This window comes from Carassius carassius, chromosome 5, assembly GCF_963082965.1.
Source record: "Carassius carassius chromosome 5, fCarCar2.1, whole genome shotgun sequence".
Taxonomy (NCBI): domain Eukaryota; kingdom Metazoa; phylum Chordata; class Actinopteri; order Cypriniformes; family Cyprinidae; genus Carassius; species Carassius carassius.
Window position 1 is genome coordinate 26,299,219 of NC_081759.1, and position 6,068 is coordinate 26,305,286.

The window sequence follows — 6,068 nt, forward strand, 5'->3', positions numbered from 1 at the left end:
CTAATGATTTTTGACATAAAAGAAAAATCAATCATTTTGACCCATACAATGTATTGTTGGTTATTGCTACAAATATCCCCATGCTACTTATGACTGGTTTTGTGGTCCAGGGTCACATATGCTGATTTGCTGTTTAATAAAACATAACCACAATAAATCATTAAACTTAGTAATAATAAGCATTAAAACTCTCAGATGATGATCTAAGCTAATTCTAAAAGCTTAAACTTCTTAGAAGGTGTCTGTCTATATTCAAAGTTTCATCAAAATATTCATAGCAAAGAGCTCAAATTTGATAATATTATACAGTTAGTTTTCTTCCTCCTCCTGGCTTCTGGCTACTCTTCAGTGTGTGTGACACACCAGGGCTACAGTATGAGAGGCTCACTGCTCCCTTTCCCTTCTCTTCAGTCTAGAGTGTTCGTGGTGAAGGCAAGGGCTGTCAGAGGTACAAGCGGCTGAGACTTGAAACAGCTGACCTCGTCCTAACCCAAAGATACTCTGTGCTGTAGTTTGAACAGCTCTATCACAGTAACCTTATTTCTCCCTGATTCTGTCCCATTTTAGACCAAGCCTGTGGCATTGAAAGATGTCTGACACAGCGGATACAGAGTTTGTCCTTTGTATAAATATTCATAAGCCTCTAACAACTGAATTCGGGCCTTTTTTTGGCTTAGGGTGAAATTTGTGATAATTTGCTATTATGTTTAAACACTTGTAAAGGCCATTATTGGGGTTTTTCTGACACATGCACAGAATCATATGTTGTAGAGACATATAAAGACATTTGACTGCTAAATAGCCCAGTATATTATAAAAACAATAAATCCTGTGCTGAAAACTGGTCGAGTGCTGGCGGTGCATTGCACTTACACGGGAGATCCTATCTGCAATACAGCTCTAATGAAACACATGACTTATGAGGATTAACTGCCAGTTGTTAGTGATGGATCTCTTTTAATATATCAGCCAACATTAGTTACCATATTTCCATTACTATTTCTGAGAAGCTTTGTTTACAAAAACTTTCCTTCTATGGTTATTAAACCCTGTAGACTTGTTTCTCGCTGATTATCTTATGAGTGTATTAAATGAAAGTTTTACAGTGTTGGAAAAGCAGTGTAGTCCAGTGAGCCTGAACAGGAGCAGAGAGTTTGAGTCATCGTGCTGTTATACCAGAGTGAAAACGCCATGAGAGCGAGAATCAAAATATTTGCATATCTTGAAAATATTCATTTTTGGTAACATTTCAAAAAGTGAAACTTTCATTATATATGAAGTAAAAAATTTCTAAAAAAAATTTTTGTTTTAATTTTGATGATTAGAACTTACAGCTCATGAGTCAAAAATCCAGTACCTCAAAATATTAGAATATTTACATTTGAGTTTCATTTAAAGACCATCCCTACAGTATAAATTTCGGGTATCTCTTGTTTTTTGAAACCACAATAATGGGGAAGAAAAAAGTTACAAAAATAGAACTTTTTCACGATATACATTTTTTTTTAGATGCGTATATATATATATATATATATATATATATATATAATATATATATATGTGATATGACCATTTAATTTCATAAATCCCATTGAGACATCAAAAAAGGGGGTCTCCATCACAGTTTGTTATATGAGCAGACACTCACCTCATAGAAACAGAATATTCTACTATAAATGTATTTTGAAACAGATATTCTGTTGCCCGTTCATATTTACAGCTGGAAAATACCAGCATCAAAGTTAGCAGCAGTTGTGTCATCGGTTCGTTTCTGAACTTCTGTGGTGAACAGATTTCAGTCACATCTGTCTTTTTGTATTTGTGTGTTTATTTCTCATTGGCGTGATAATAACAGGGACAAGAGTCTCCAAGTCCCTGTGGCACCACATTTTCAGCTGAATCATGCTAATAGATGTCATGCTAACCTTTAGGTCTGCAGCCCACAGAACTGTCTGAGAGATGACTAGCTATACTTCACAAATGTCAAAAAGTTATTTCTTTGTGCAAGTGTTACATCTCAGGAAATATTGGATATTAACGTTAATTAAATTGGATTTGTTTTAATAGTATATTGACTGGTTAAGTTAAATGAAGTGTTATAATATTTACATAAGAATTTGTTTATTTGAAATGTTTTTAAGATTATTATTCAGATCATTCGGAATAACATTAAGGTTATTGATTGAGTGATATAAGGACAGTTTAGACCATGAGAATAAAATGACACACACACAAAAATGCTAATTCTGTCCTCAGAATTATTTTTGGAATTCTTTTTGGACCAAGGACAGCTGTGGACTTTAGGGGTGTAATGGTTCTCAGGAAAAAATCGAACCATACCGTTCTCCACCCACAGTTTGGCGAGCACTTACCATAGTTGAACTTAAATGCATTAAATATAACAACAGGTAAAACAGACTGAGTTGAGCTAATGTATGTTTCTGTCGTATTCTGGCTTCCCAGTAAATTACAATGATGAGTGCGAGTGCCTTATGCCATGATGCTGAAAGAGGGTGTTGAAACTCTGACATAAACTGAACCGCTACCCCTAGTGGACACTATTCACCTTTACTTTATGGAAAAAAGCAGCTTGGACATTCTGCTAAATATCTCCTTTTGTGTTCCACAGTAGAAAGACAGCCATATGGATTTGGAACAACATGAGGATCAGAAAAGCTGACAGATGTTTCACTTTTGGCTGGACTGTCCCTTTAAGAGTTGATGAAATATAGTTAACCTACAGCAGAGAACCTCATCAGTTACACTAAACTGTCATCTCTAGTCTCCCTAATGAAACAGACTTTTGTTTCATATTGTTCTGTACTGACAGATGTCAGTGGTATCAGAAGACACTGACAGAGGCATAGAGATATAGACGCACTGTCTAGCTCTGGGTCCAGTTGTCATGGCTACCATTATGCTGTCTGGTGTTGAAGTACATTTTGTGTGTGAAATTTGTTCTGTTACCCGGTGTTCAAACGCAGTGTGCTGTCTCGCTCGCGCTCGCGCTCGCGCTCTGCTCCCCATTTGTTCAGACGGTGTTCCCACTATGCGTGACCACAGAATGACGTACGTTGTCTCCTACAGATACTATTGTATCTAGAGAGAAAGTTTTTGCAAAAGAAAGCCTCCACTTGTATATGCCACCCCTGCAGCGCAAGAACTCATTCAGTTAGACGTGTGTGGGATTTTATTTATTTATTTGTTTATTGGGTCATTTAGTTGTTTAGTCATGTGGAGAGCTGAAGAGGTGGATGGACAGTGGAGGTACAGTCTGTAGGGCCGGTTAACACGAAGATGCTTATCTAGCTGTGGGTTGGGGGTATTTCGGATGATGTGGCACCTTTAGGGGGTCTTCTATTTTCTTGTGACGAGCAAACTTCACCTGTGTTATATTCTTAACTGCCATTATAACTTACAAATAATAATAATAATAATAAAAACAAGTATTTAACTTGAGCCATCTTCTCATACTGCACATAAGGGGTTAAATGACTGTTAAGTCACTGCACTTAAGTTGTCACCTGTGGGAGGTTCTGAGTCACTCAATCATTTACATTTCTCCTCCACACTCAAGTGCTGTGATGATTCAGGTGCACTTATTCCCATCAGTCCACCTCTTTCTGCCTGCTCTTCATTTCTGTCTATTTAAAGATGTGAGCTAACTTTATACAAACAAGAAAGACATGAGGATTTTGTAATGACATTTTTCTCGACTAAACTAATAAATGGGATACAGCATGACGCTGGATTTAGTATGACTCATCAGCATGTTAATAGACCAGGTTTGTCATCCAAAAAAAAAAAAAAAATAAGAAATGTTGAGGGAAAAGTAGCCTATACTGTTATATAGTTATTAGTATATATGACCATATGTCATTTTATATATCTGTTTACATAATAGATTAAGTCAAACATATTTTACATACAGTATATTTTACATATACAGTACAGACCAAAAGTTTGGAAACATTACTATTTTTAATGTTTTTGAAAAGCGTTTCTTCTGCTCATCAAGCCTGCATTTATTTGATCAAAAATACAGAAAAAAATTAAATATTGTGATATATTATTACAATTTAAAATAATTGTTTTTAAATGTATTATACTTTAAATTATCATTTATTACTGTGATGCAAAGCTTTATTTTTAGGATCATTATCACATGATCAGATTAGAAATCATTCTAATTTGATGATTCATTATCAAAGTTGGAAACAGTTCTGCTGCTTAATATTTTTTCAGAACATGTGATACTTTTTTAGGATACTTTGATGAATAAAAAGTAAAAAAAAAAAAAAAAAAAAAGAAGCTATGTTTTTAAAATATAAATATTTTGTAATAACAATATACACTACTGGTCAATAATTTGGGGTCAGTATTTTTTTTCTTTTTTTTAAAAATAAAATCAATAATTTTATTCAGCAAGGATGTGTTAAATTGATAAAAAGTGATAGTAAAGAAAATATATTATTAGAATATATATTATTAGAATTTTTTTTTATTTTGAATAAATGCAGTTCTTTTTAACCTTTTAATTATCAAATATATTAGACAGCAGACCTGTTTCCAACACTCATAATAAATCAGAATATTAGAATGATTTCTAAATGATCATGTGATAGACTGGATGTTACATGTGACACTGAAGGCTGGAGTAATGATGCTGAAAATTCAGCTTTGCATCACAGGAATAAATTATTTTTTTTAAAGTATATTCAAATAGAAAACTATTATTTTAAGTTGTAATAATTGTTTTTGCTGTTCAAATATGAAAAAAGACTGACTTATTGTTATATTTAACATTTATTATTTTTATAGATAAAGACAACCAACCAAAAAACACAAATCATGATTCAAAGCTCCCTCCTAGAAATACATCTAATAATAAAATATTTAAATAATAGTTCATCCAAAAAATATGAAAATTCTGTCATCATTTAGGCCTACCCACCTGCCATTTTTGTTTTTGTTTTAATAACTAAATAATGTAAACTCTCAGACTGTGGATTGACGTCTGGGTAGTAAAAGCCTGATACAGGGCCAGACAGCTGTATCGATCACTTGGTCTGCATGGGCTCTGTATGAGTGAAGAGCACATCCTGGGAAATGAAGAGAGGCATAAGCAATAAAAATCACTGATGCTGCATTAGTCTTTGTGTCTTTATACACTCTCTACCTTTCTCAAAATCAAAGTTTATCACATACACAGTGTTTTTCCAGGTTAAAACCACAGTCACAAACACACACAGTAATATAAAATATATTTAAATACGTGCATGTTTTTTTTATTATTATTGTAAGCACATGCATTTTGTCAGATACCTAAAATGCACCCCCAAGCCAGTTATGATTTTGGAGGTGCACCAGTGTTTCGGACTGGAGTGATTTATTTGTGGCGTGTACGGGGCGGGACATATGTAACTTAGGGGCGTGGTTAATGGGATGGAGTTGAATGTCATGAAGCTCTGACCGGCAGACAGCTAAAGGATACTTTGATACGGTAAGCTCTGTTTTTTAATTTTGTATACCTTCAAAAATACAACTGGAACACACATGTGCGTCTGATTGAGAGTCTTTATCCTTTCCAGCAAGATTTCACTGTGAGATTTTAAAGGCTATAGTCTGTTTTTAAAAGCGTTAGTCTCGCCGGAATTTGATAACTTGAGTAACGTTAGCTCTCCCAGAATTATTATAAAACATTTACATTTATGCCGATTCACAATTAATGGTAACGACTGATATTGATACGATAACTTAATATATCCTAATAGCAGATCATGGACCGTAGTCAGCATCAGGCTTTTGAATGTGTATGGTAATCTTTACTTTTAAGAAAGCGCGTGTGTCATAAAACCCCTGTGCCTGCTGCTTAGACAGCTCAGAAGATTTTGAGACACAGCCGGTATTGATTTCGTCTCTGCTTGCGTCTAATTTAAGGACGATGTTTAATCGCACCCTGGTGTGCACATCCTGCAGAGAGCCTATACCTTTACAGCTGCATGCTGGTGCAGACGCGGATAATCCAAAAATCTGTTTTTATGGGAGGAATACATAAAGAGGTCAGG